The 13673-nt window shown below is 37.6% G+C and overlaps 1 protein-coding gene across 13 annotated transcripts in view; it reads right to left on the minus strand.

The window, feature by feature from the left end:
- ARHGAP28 (Rho GTPase activating protein 28) overlaps positions 1-13673 on the minus strand; it is a 242221-nt gene that overhangs the window by 156430 nt on the left and 72118 nt on the right. Inside the window, exon 1 of one of the 13 annotated variants that reach the window (XM_041768091.1) lies at positions 8377-8443. The exons of 11 other annotated variants lie outside the window; for them this stretch is intronic. The gene's annotated coding sequence lies outside the window, so the exon portion shown is untranslated. Of the gene's footprint in view, positions 1-6750; positions 6962-8376; positions 8444-13673 lie in introns of those variants that run through there. One more of the 13 variants, XM_041768046.1, reaches the window with a different exon arrangement.

A 13673-nucleotide genomic window follows, 5' to 3' on the forward strand; every position in this document is an offset into this window, starting at 1 on the left:
TAAGTATTGAGGTCAGATTTAGTTAATCAGGCTACAGATTGCTAATCCTCATGATAAATGCCAAAAGTTAAACGCATGAGTTTCTGATGTCGCTCAACCATGATGTTTTTTCCCAAGGGAATAAAGATTATATTTCATAAGAGGAAAAAAGAAATGCTTTACAATTCCTTTTGTCATGCTGTACAAAGCAAAATGCAAATTAGCATGAGCCCATGGGCACACAAATTAAAATTAAGCTTTGAGCAATTAACTATTTTCATTGCAATGTTGATAAACACAGTTCATAACACTAAGGCCATATTTCTCCAGGTTATCTGCATTACTTGATGTAAGTAAGTATGCACACTGCTTATAAAAATGTTGACCAATATTTGACTGCAAATGAAAAAGGCTGTGAGTCTGGCCTCTAGTTGGAGACCACCTCACAATGCCTCCTTGGGAAAATGTTCCTCTTTAACATTCTGTCTCCATAAGTTTGTAAATGTTTCCTCTGATGGCCATGTTTTGAGGACTCAAAATATCATGTCCATAAGTTATTCTGAGCTTCATCAGCAAAATTCAATTTACTGAGTATGTACAGATAAAGCTAACAATTATTAGCAGTTACTACATACCAAGTATCATTCTAAGTACTTTACACATACTAACGAGTTCGATCCTCACAGTAACCCTATAAGGTAGGCACCACTACCTCCATTTTACAGGTGGGACAGGTGAGATTTAAGAGAAAAATTCACTAGCCCATGATTATAGCACTACTGGGGTATAGCCCAGATTTGCACACAGCCTATCCATTCCCAGAGCCTTTGCTGGCAATCACCATACCATACTGCACTCATAAAACAGAATTCAATATATGCTTTGGGAATTGGAAAGAAGGAGAAATCACTTATTAAAGTTCAGGAAAGACCTCAAGGGGAAGGATGTGCAGGATTCTGACTGGTAGAGATGGAACAGGAACGACGTGAATTCTAGGCTCTAGTGAACAAAGTCACAGCCGGGCAGGCACAGGGAACAGGGTGGGATGGATGAGGAGTCTAGCTTGGCTCATGATGTAATAGAAAGCATAGTTGTAACAACTCTTCAGATGCCACAGGAGGACACTATGGGGCTTTAAATACTAGGCTATGAAAATTTTTCTCAACAAGGTAACAAGTTGAGACTTTCTTTGGGAAGATTAGATTCTTTTTTAAAGTTTAGGAACTTTTTTCTCAGAAGACCATTTTCCTTACTTAGTCTTATAGAGTATTTTGGATAATAATCCAAAAATCAAGAAATTCTGCACTGGGAGGCCGAAGGGACTGAAACAAAGAGGATGAAGCTTCACAGGAATGGGGATGAAGTTCAGAAACTTCAACTGTCCATGTTTAGGATGACTGCTTCTTGGCAAGAGTACAGTTCATATGAAAAAGATGTGATTTTGGCCAAACTCAAGGTCAGTACAAGTAACAGCACTACATGGGTGCCAAGAAAACTAAAGGGAACATTGAGCAACACAGAAGTATAGAGGTCTATCACACAGAAAGAAGAGCTGATTATCCTAAACATAGCAGAACTGGAATTCAGCTCTGGGCACCACTAAGGGTGGATGTTGACAGCCAGGACTGAATTCAGAACAGGATGGATGAAGACAGACAGTCAAGAAGCTGTGCCACATGTGAAACTGTTGAAAGCAATGGAGAAATTTAAAAGGCTCCAAGGAAGCATGCTCACTATCATCAAATGTTTCAGGAACTGTCTCGGGAATAACAATGAAAGGCTAATATAACAAATGAATCAACTAATACTAATGGCAAGCTCTACATTAGCTATGCAGGAAGAGTGGTGTTCCTGAAGTAAAGAAAGCAAACAGTGTCCAACAGGGGCCAGTGTCCAACAAGCTAGCCAAAGATAAAGTAATGCTTTTAAAAAGAAAATTCACCTGCTGAGTATGGGAATATAAATATTAAAGGAAAGATACTTCGAACCTAGTCTTCAGGAATTTGGAGATGTCAGTGTGAGGGGAGTGGTGAGACCAGGAAAAGGGAAAAGGAGGGTGTGGAATTTGAGCTGGACTTTGACAGATGAATCGGTTTACAATCCAAGGTGGCCAAGTAACTACCAAAAAGCCAAATCTCTTCAGTAAACAGACAGAATTGTAAACAGATTACTGAAAAAGCTCATTGAGTCCACTAAGGGCTTAAGAACTTATAATAATTCTCTGTATTACATTCCTTCTCAAATTTTTGCAGTTTATAGGGGTAAAGCAATCCTTTCCATTCTTTTCTCCCAAGAGTATCCCCTACACACACACACATTCACACACACACACACACACACACACACACCAAGATTTATATATGACTGTGGAAGAAGAACAGATACCACCTTCTCCTTCAAGAGAGTAGGTCAATATGGGGCCCCATTAATAAGGAGAAACAGCTTTCCTCAATTGTTCAAAATCCTACAGCAACTTCCACCAAAATCTCAAAAAGTTCTCCTATTATCTCCATGCTGGAAAATACAGATAACAAATTTGGTCATTCATTCAGCATTGTGTGGAGAAAATGCCCAGGACTCAGAGTGAAACAAATTTTGGTTCTCATTTTTGCCCTGACACTCAGCTATATAAAATGTGGGTAAGACACTTGGCCTCATAGTGCCTCAATCCCCTTATCTGTAAACTGTATATACCCCCTTCTGCATGAAGTTATTGTGAAGGTAAAGGAAACAGTATTCATAAAATGCTTGTACCCATTCTATCATTCTATTCATCGTTACCACTAAAACCTACAGAATACTAGTGGCAGACGTTTTGATAGCTGAGACATTTCTGGGACTTGGGAAATTGTGTTCTTAAAAAAGCTAAAAATGGGCTTGTCCAATATTGGCTTCTGATTCCATTCCATACGCTAGAAAGTATTGAAGGAACTGCAACCTCTTAGTGTTAAGGGATATCCACAGACTTCCCTAATTCGAAAAGGGATTGCACTTTGGGGTGTTTTGTTTTGTTAGAAGGAGGGGAGGGGCAGCTGCAGCAGATGGATCAAGTGATAAATCTTGTCATACTTTAACTAAAAAACACTAGATTTGTACCTGCTGAATAATTCGAGGTTGGTAAAGAATGAAAGATGATTACTATATACTACATTACTATATAATACCATATAATATATTATTTAAAAAGAATCTTTTCAAGTAGCTTAACTGTTAGCCTTCATTTTAACTATATTGCTACAAAGCACTCTGTCTTGAATAGTCACATAGTTCCTTTGGATGATGCCATATACCAGCACAGAAGGCTCTACTATACACCCCTGCCATCACAGGCAGCACTGCATCAGGTTATTGCCTCCACATCTCCAGCATTTCTTTTGAAGTTTATGGAGGCATCATTTGAAATGAGCTCTGCAAGTCATGGAACAAAAAGAAAAATCTCGTTTAGCATCTACTTATTCCAGAAGTTTCAGATACCTATGTACACTTTAGTACACCAATAACTGAAATATTGTGCCTTTCTGTCTTTTTAAGCAAAATAATGGGCATTTCAGGTCCCAAATAGTGGTTTTTGTGAAGCAACAGGTTGGATTCTTTGGAAGGGCAATATGCAGCTGGGCAGGAAACATTCTTTCATTTCAGGCCCTAATTTTACTACTATGCATATCCATATGAGGAATTTTGAAAGTTTAAGTCTTCATGTTCACTTAATTAAATACATCTAACATGGAGTATTAGGTACAGTAGTCTTCATAGCAAACAGAGACAAGACCTGCTTACTCTGCTCACTTACAAATAGAGTTTGCTTGGTACCTGAGCTTTGTAAACCTATCATTTATTCATCACTAAAGTGCCCTAGCAATGAATGGCCATCTCGTCAGCACTGACATTGTCCAAACATTCCTCTTAGTAGTTTTTGTCCCCTTAAATAATCTACTGGTTTCTCTATCATTAAGAAACAATTCTCTTTTTTCTCAATGCCCCCCCCCCACCTTCTTTCTGTTTAGATAAGCACTTGGGGGCAATTGTTCTCAGTGCAATCTTCTCTCAGTGAATGGTCCTATCACCAGGTCATACTACACCTTCAGAGATAGCCAAAAGGCTGCAATACTCAGTCTCCTAAGATGGTGGTGAATTGCTTCCCCACATCTTTACTATAATAACACTGCACATTTTGACTGAACTGCCTTCATCTTCTCTGCTTTTGGAAAATTTCCAGGCAGGGTCTGTGTTTACGTCAGCAAGACTGATTCAAAACACCACCTCTGGGGTTTTAAATAGGCTCTGAAACACATTCCAGCACTTGGCTCAACTCACTTCAGTAGGAGGCCTTCCAGTAAATCTGTTACTTTACTTTGTCATTCTACTTATTGCAGAGGGGCACTGATTTCCTTGTAGCTCATCTCATAAGCGATTTTATTTTTCTTAAATTTCTGCTGGAACCTTGGCTAATAAAGCCTTGCATTATGATGTCCATTGCCTTCAGAGCTCCTCTGTAAAGATTCTGCTAGCTTAAGTAAACTAAGCATTATTCTGTTTTCCATCTGATTTTTTTCCTTCAGCTTTAGTATCAAAAAAATTAAGTCCTTTTTTATATTTTCCAATCTAAATGCAAGTCTTATCTTGTTAAACTTGCTTTTGATTAGTACAGTTACTATTCAACTAATCCCTTAGTTTGTAGTGTAACAAGGGCCTTACAAAATTTGTAAGGAATAGGACATGTACAAAGGCGGTTGGGCAGGGGGCAGTTATTTTATGCAGAACTAGGGCAGCTATCAAAACAAAACTGTAGAATGTCAAATTTAAGAAGAATTTCCAAAAATAATGCAAATTGCTTTTATTTACAAAATTTAAAGTAAAAGAAAGACTGTATTTTGTAATAATCATCAAAGCACGTAATAGAAAATTATTTTCATAAACAAATGAGCACATCAAGCACATCCTAGACATTATGCTGGAAATATATCCTCTATCATAGACTTTGGTTTTGCTTACTATACTCTGAAATCTAAAAAGCAAAAAAAAGCCCTTACTCCTCCCAACTCATACTACACAAGAAAAGCAGTATTTCATCTAAATGGGCTTTCTTACCAAACTCTAAAGAAGGCTCAAAAAGAAGGCTCAAAAGGGCAAAAGTAGACTTTACCTTTGATTACAAAACACATTAGTAAAACTATTTTAAAACAATAAAGAAACTGTAAACACACTGGCAAAAATATAAAGATGATGATACTTAACTAAAAAGAACCCAGAACACTCTGAAGCAAATGATCCTAGTTTGAAGGAAATGAATTTCAAATAAACAATAAAAGCACCCATCCGAATACTTCCGCTTCCTCTGAAAGACAATGCAAAGGACAAAAACAAGAAAAAAAAAAAAAGACACATAAGGAGTCACTTACAAAGGGGCTGTATGGGTAACAGTGCTCTAAAAATTAAACATAAAGGAGGTTAACAGATACTGTGGAAACCTTTCTGGGAAGAGCTGCATTTGTATTTCTTGAAATAGGCCTTCTGCTTACTATTAATCAGACTAATGGCTGGCTTTCAGAGTGTGCTCTAATGCAGGTACTGATTTCTTGAAGAGGATGCATAAGAGAGGGGTAGGCAGAGGCCAGGACAAAATGAGAAGAAATGGACGAAAGCAGCACACAAAAATCCCAGGCACAGTACTTTCTGTAGGACAGGGATGCAATGGGCACTCCCTCCCCATCCATCGGTCTTCTCTAGGACCAAGGCAAAAATAGCTGCTTCTGCTTGGCATCCTTTGTCCCAACATGGAAAACCAAAGGAAAGGCTTGGTAGGCTGACCAAAGAAATACATTATTTCCACTAAAGAGTGGAAGTGCTTGCTTGGGTAATGGAGTCTACACCAGTAGATGTTCCCAAAATTAGATAATGATCTGGAAAGATTGGATTAGAGGGAATTTTTTATTTTTTTATTGATTTTTTTTAAGATTTATATATTTGAGAGAGAGAATACAGGGGAGCAGGGGAAGATAGAGGGGCAGAGGGATCCCTGGGTGGCGCAGGGGTTTGGCGCCTGCCTTTGGCCCAGGGCGCGATCCTGGAGACCTGGGATCGAATCCCACGTCGAGCTCCCGGTGCATGGAGCCTGCTTCTCCCTCTGCCTGTGTCTCTGCCTCTCTCTCTCTCTCTCTCTCTCTCTCTCTCTCTCTCTCTGTGACTATCATAAGTAAATTAAAAAAAAAAAAAAAAGATAGAGGGGCAGAGGGAGAAGGAGAGAAAATCCCAAACCTACTCTGCACTGAGCGCAGAGCCCCACTAGGGGCTCGATCTCATTACCCCGAGGTCCTGACCTGAGCAAAAACCAAGAGTGAGACACTCAATTGACTGAGCCATTCAGGCACCCCTGGATTAGTTTTAAAGGCTCCTGCTCAAAAGCAGGAACTGGAATCAAAAGACCTCTAAGCCATTCATTTTTATGCAGCTATTAGTATTCCATTTTAACAAGCCTTCCCAAATTAGTAATAGGGCTTATCTACTCTCCTTCTATATTGAGCTTTAGAAACATATTCACTCTGTAACAAAAATCTCTGTAAGGTTAAAAAAAAATCACAGCTTACTATCTCTTAACATAATATACCTATAACCTACTAATAAAACCATAAGCACCACTTACGCATTCACTTAAAAATGGATTAAAAAAAAAAGCTATAGCAACCATCTACTCTCTTCTTTCCTCTCTTAAATAAAAGAATCAGTCTGCGGAAAGAAGCCTGTTATTGATCTAAGAAGTGCTCTCAACCTTACCTTTCAGGAGGTTAAAAGTCTTAGGAACGATATTCTTAAGGGAGAAGTACAAAACATCTGTCCGACTATGTGTCCTCATGGCCCAGAGGTGGGGAGGCCATCCTCCACCCCACATCCAGCACTTCACACCCTCTGAGCACTGCCTCCTCCTCCAGGACAGGACAGCACTGGTTGCCTCCAGCCCAGAGGCCAAGAAACAAAGGGCACTGGAGTTTCTTGTCAAGCAGAGAACTAAGTCCCACTGCACGGTAGCTATTTAAAGAGGCAGTGTCTGTGGGACAGATCTGCCTCCCAGCCTTCCTGTTTGTGTCCCAGCTCCAATTTTCACCCATTTCCTAAGGAAGACTGCACAGTGTAATCAGTCTCCAGAAGGCTGAGATTTATGAAAAACCTGCAGTGTGTGAGGGCAATTTTTAGATAGTCTTCCCCTTTCCTTCTTTTCCCCACTAAGCGGATATGAGGCTTTATTAAAAGTATTTTCAAAGTCAGAAGCAAATACCGTATCTATCATGATTTGGTAAGTATTTCTACTCCTGAAAGAATTTTAACTTGAAATTTAGAAACAAAAGAATTTGTAGATAATTAATCCAACATGTATCAAATAGTAATGCAGAGAAAAAACACGCAATTTATAGTCAGAAGGCAAGGGCTTGATTCAAAAAATTGCTAGCTTAAGTAAGCTAAAAATTATTCTGTTTTCCATCTGACTTTTTTTTTTCATATGGGATTTGCTAGCTTTAAGTAAAGAAATTTACCCAATCTCTCTGGCCTCGCATAAGAAACTCACCCTATCTCTCTCAGCCTCATTTTCTTTGTCTGAATAAATGGGAATAATAACATGTACTTTACATGTCTATTTTGAGAACTGCATAAGATAACTGGAAAGGGCCCTGTATTTTGCCTTAAAGTCAGATCATGCTGTCACTACATGGTGGCATCCAATTTTCCAGATGATGATACATAGTATCAGTCATTAGTAGCTGGATACAAAAAGCTAATGTATCCCCCTCTCATCTCACCAAAATTATATTATGTATGCATTTGTTCACTTGTGTGACTTCTCCATTGGTAATGAATACTTAACAATATTCCCAGGACCAAGAATAGCACTTAGCATTTATTAATATGCAATAAGAAGTTGTTAAATAAATGAAGAGATAAATGCATAATTCCAGGAAAATCAAGCACAATGTTCTACACACAGTAAGCTTGTAATAAACACTTACTGAATTAATGAATGAATCATAACTTTTTTCTACAGAAAAACATCCCAGGAAAAATGCAATATAATAGAATTTTAAGACAAGTTGGAGTTTTTAGCATTTAACATAAATATGACTATATGTTTTGTTAGATCACCCTGTTCAAATACATTATTAAGATGGCTAAGCTACAGATTTCTTACAACATGGATAGGAATTACAATATTCAGTATGAATTAATTCAGTGAAAAGGAGTTTAGCTTAGTTTAGAAGATGTACCTAAAATCCTTCCTCAGGCCTTTATCTGTTAAAAATGGAAACTCCTTTCCTTTGGTGCCCTTCAAGTTCTAGTGTGGTGGCAGTGGGATTTGATAAGTACTCATTGACTTTTTAAAAGCATTACCTAGAGAAGGAGGATACAAACCTGTGGTCCCCTGTGGTTCTTATGATCCAACAATTAATGTTTAATATAATACAACAACATGCCAGGAGACAGGATAGTCGCAGGGATCTGAAACAAAAGATTTAGTTTTGAGCCTTCACATCATTGCTTGAATCCAGTTCAGGCCATGAGAGACTAAAAATCAATTCTTTGATGGCTGCTCATTAATTTGTCATGTATAAAGAAGAAAGCAACTTTAGTGGATACTTGTCCATTTTATAAAATTACCAAAAGGAAAGGTCCTGCATCTTAAAAGATCATGTGAAACATAATTCTTTTACTTCTCAGCATTTCTCTTGCTTTGCTTGAGAAATAGGACCCTCCATGTCTCTCTTCCTTCCCTCTCTGCCCTCTCTCTTGGGTCCCAATTTATAGATAGAATAAAAATTTACTATGGATTTTTTTGCAAGTGTTAAAAATGGAAAATAAAGATTTAAAGTTTCTCACTCTGAATGAAGTCATTTTGGTTCTATAATATGAGGAAGCAATCATAATCACTGAACCTGAAAGTTGTATTGCTTTTGGCCAACAAGAAAGAATCTCTAAAGAACAGAGTGGTGGTCAAATAAAAACAGAATTTCCTGCCTTTAACAAGTATCTATACCCTCTTTTTCCGAGCTCAGAGTTTCAGACGTTGTAACATGCTGTTTGCCACATACCCCTCCTTCTCTCTGACACAGCTTCCCCAGTGCTAGAGGCATTTTTAATTGAATAATTAAAGATTCTGAAGAACTTTTGAAATAGATTTTTGACAGCTTCCAGCAGCAAGGCTTTCTCACCTTACATATAGCCTCTGGCCTGACAAACACCAGTCTACAGGGAGCTTGTAAGTTCAACTATGAGGGTTATCACACGTGGCTTAAATGCCTCCTGGAACGTATACATTTGACCCTGGGGGAGGGGAACAAATTGTGGAAACTGCCATCCAACAGTCATCTAACATAAAAACCCTTGGAAGCATCCACCTGGAAGCTTGATCATCCTTCCCTGAGGATGCTGACGTACCACTACAGAATAGCTTCACTGCTCTGGTTACTGAGACTTAATCAAGATATCACTGTGTATTTGGTTAGCAAACAAAAAGAAGATAACTTTAAGTTACTTATTAGAGGGTTTTGCTATGCTATTTCTATCATTATATAGTCTCAACTATGTATCTTATTTTAACAAACATTATCTAATGCTACCAAAAAACAAAACAAAACAATCTTTAAGGGAAGATAATTTATAGGCATGACTAAATGGAGAAAATATCATAGAACACATTATCTCAAAGTCTGCCATTACTAGGTATGTACACTGCACAACAGAATAATAATGAATTTCTCCTTTTTGCAATCTATTGTTTTATATGACAGCTGATTTTCTATGAGTTGACTCTACCAACTATGATTAATGAGGAATAAAATAAGTAAAACAAAGTTACACTGAAAGATCAACCTTATTGATAAGGAAGTATTTTGAAACCAAGTTAATTCTAAGAAGCTAGCACTATTTCTTTTCCAAAATGAGAGAGAAAGAAGATTATACTAGTCCCCCATTTTCTCCCTCTCAACTTGCTGTGAGCAGGGGCTCTGAGGACCTAACACATATAAGCACAGAGTTCCTATTTTCAGTCAACTCATGAACTGGTAAAACGGTAAAGAAAAAACTATAATACAAAAGTACTGTATACTAAAAGGGAAAGTATAGCCTAAAATCAAGAGTGCAGGGTATGAAGTAAGAAGGACATAGGTCCACACCGCACACTATGTGATCTCGGGCAAATTTAATCCTTCCATGCTTTGCTTTACTCATGGATAAAACAGAGGTCATATTAGTGTCTGCCTCCTAGAACAGTGGTGAGAAATAAACGAATCTGAGCACTACTCCTTAACAGAACACCTGGCTTTTGCAATTCTCAATAAATAGCACTGATGCAAAAAAAAAAAATAATAAAGATTAAAAGAAATATTTGAATTGCCATGGACATCCAATGGAGAAAGATAATTCCATCCATAAATAAGAGATACAGAATTTTCCAGCCAGGAAACTCCTCTCTTGGGATAGTTTAAATATACAGGTTATCCTTCACTTATAACTGGAGAAGGAGTATCTGGAAAGAAGAAGGGCCACTGCCACCTTTTATCTCCCAGTTACCATACCCCCTTCTTTCTGAAATGCCCAACCATTGTCCTATGTCTGTCCAATCTCAGCCTGTGCCAATCCAGGGCATAGTAAATAACCTTGGAGTCTCTTCTCTCCCTCCCCAAAAATTTGCTTCTTGTTCAACAACAGAGATGTTCTGAAAGGCTACCTTAATATGTAAAAAGAAAACATACATAATATTCATAAAAACTGAAATTTCTATTTCTGGCCGTGATAGATTAAGTTGGAATGGAGGAGCCTTTCTTTAAAAAAAAAAAAAAATATATATATATATATATATATATATATATATATATATATATATATTCCTGAGAGACAGAGAGAGAGAGAGAGGCAGAGAAATAGGCAGAGGGAGAAGTAGGCTCTGGGCAGGAGCCCAATATGGGATTTCATACTGGGCCCTGGGATCATACCCTGAGTCAAAGGCAGATGCTCAATCACTGAGCCACCCAGGCATCCCTGGAGGAGCCTTCCTGCCATACAACAGGAAAACTGGATAAAATATGTAAGAACTGCTTATAAATATTAGAAGAAAGTAAAGATGTGATCCCTGAAAAAACAACTGAAGTGAATCCTACAGTTATCCCAGCTTTATAGTGGATGCACATTCCAACTGGAAGTACAGTGAGAGGGAATCCAAGAATACTGGGGTCTCACTGAATTAAGAGGACACAGAACAGAGTTCATAGAGGATAAAAGAGATGAAATTTTCTAGGACAAGTACCAGAGAGGAAGAAGCTATGCTATCCATATAAGGGTTTCCTTGAGGTTGTTGCTAAATGAGAAGTCACACATAAACAGAGTTAACTTCACAATGCTAAAAACAAACAAACAAACAAAAATGAAGATCTTTAAGTTAAATGATTCACAGATTTTGCAAAGAGCTAGGAGACACTAGAGTTTTTAATAGCCAGACTAGAAAGTCTGTGTTGAGCACCTGGGGCTTCAGGTCCCAACCCCAGAAGAGTCTTTAGTTGTAAGATAACTTTAAAGTATCAGTTTAGTAGTATAGCTAAATCTACGTTACAGTAAGGGTAACTATAGACCTGCCCAAACAAACATTTTAAGAGAAAGACAACAAACTTTACACTGAATGAAAATAAACAAATCACAAATCTAGCATTCAATTGAAAAAAAAATACTACACATGCAAAGAAGCAAGACAATGAGACACACAGAAACAGATTCAAAATGACACAGTTGAGGAATCAGCACACAAGGACAATTTTAAATATGCTCAACATACCTAAGGATTTAACGGAAATAAATGAGGAAACAAATAGAAAATTTAAGAATGAGACTTTATAGAAATGAAAAATTATCTGAAATGAAAATATACTAGATAAAACTCTGAGGACACTGACTGCAGAAAAGACCAGTACCTTTGAAGGCAATATAGAAAATAGTCAAACAACACAGAGGGAAAAAAACTTCAAGAAGTGAACAAGTCTCAGTGATTTGTGGGATGACATTAAGTGGTGTAACATACATGTTACTGGAGTACTAGGACAGGGGTGAGAGGATAAAAACGATACAGAGAAATAATGGCTGAAATGTTTCCAAATTTGATGAGAACTACAAACAAGAGATTCAAAAAAACTTAACCTCAACAAAGATAATATAAAGAAAACCACATGCAGGCAAATATCATGACACAACTACTAAAAACCAGAGATAAAGGGAAACATCAAAAGCAGTAGAGTGGGAAAAACAGCTGCAATGTACAGACCAGTAAGAATGACTGCACACTTCTCATTGAAACAACACAAGAAAACAGTTGAATGACATCTTTAAAGTACTGAACGAAAAATGAAAAGGTCACCCTAAAATTCTATGTCCAGTGAAAAATCCTTCAAAAAGTAAGATTAAATAAATGCTATGTTAGGTAAACAAAAGTACAAAGAATTCATGGCCAGGAGATCTGAGGTACAAGTAATGTTAGAGCAAGGTTTGTAAGACAGAAAATAATACCAGATGGAAACTTGGACCTGTACAAAAGAGTTAAAAGTGTGGAAATTCATAAATACGTGAGCACATGTAAAATTAAAGTATTTCCTTGTTTATTTCTTTAAAATTGACTGTTTAAAACAAAAATAATAACAATGTATTATTATAAGGTTTTTGATATTATGTACAAAATAAAATGTATGACAACAATATCACAATGGATGGGAAAGAGAAAATGAAAGCATAATGTTCTTACATTACACATGAAATGATATATTATTTGAGGGTGAAAAGTGATAAGCTAAAGTCGCAAATTGTAAACTCTGGATTGACCACTAAAAATAATAAACAAATAGCTATATTATAAAAAAAGAATGGAGATAAATGAAATAATACAATAAATACTTAAGCAATCCAAAAGAATGCCAGAAAAGGGAACAGATGGGATAAACAGAAAACATACAGCAAGATAGTAGATTAAACCCAACCACATATGCTGCTTATAAGAAACACACAAATTAGGGGCACTTGATGGCTCAGTTGGTGGAGCTTCTGACTCGATTTTGGCTCAGGTATTAATCTCAGGGTCCTGGGATCTAGCCGTGGGTCAGACTCTGCACTCAGCGGGAAGTCTATTTCTCTCCCCATGCTCACTTGTGTGCATGCTTTCTCTAAAAACTAAATAAATTAATCTTTTCTTAAAAAGAAAAAGAAACACACTAATTATAAATACATAGAATAAAAGGATGGACTGTTTAACATGAAAACAATCATAAGAAAGCTTGGATGGACATATTAATTCAGACAAAGCAGACTTCTAGGGCAGTTTGTGTCCTACGGAAGGCAGATATCAAGACTAAATCAGAGGTTCAGGAGACTTATTTGGGGAAACACTTGTGCAAGACACAGGTAAGAGACAGCAGGACTGGACAGGGAAAGACCTTCCAGTAGGACTGCTGATCTGACACCAATTAACGAAGAGGAGGAGAAAGATCTGGGTTCGAAGGGCCTCAGGCTGCAATGCAGGTATGAGTCTCAGCCAGGCTGATAGGCAGTTTCCAGCAGATACAGCCCAGTAAAAGGGCATTGGACAAAAATGGACCAGCTTCTCTAGCATGTTGTGCTCAGTCATGGACTGTCAGCATCCTGGGGAGAGCGTAGCCACAGCAGGAATATGTAGCAGA

Source organism: Vulpes lagopus, chromosome 1 (assembly GCF_018345385.1).
Source record: "Vulpes lagopus strain Blue_001 chromosome 1, ASM1834538v1, whole genome shotgun sequence".
In the NCBI taxonomy this organism is placed as follows: domain Eukaryota; kingdom Metazoa; phylum Chordata; class Mammalia; order Carnivora; family Canidae; genus Vulpes; species Vulpes lagopus.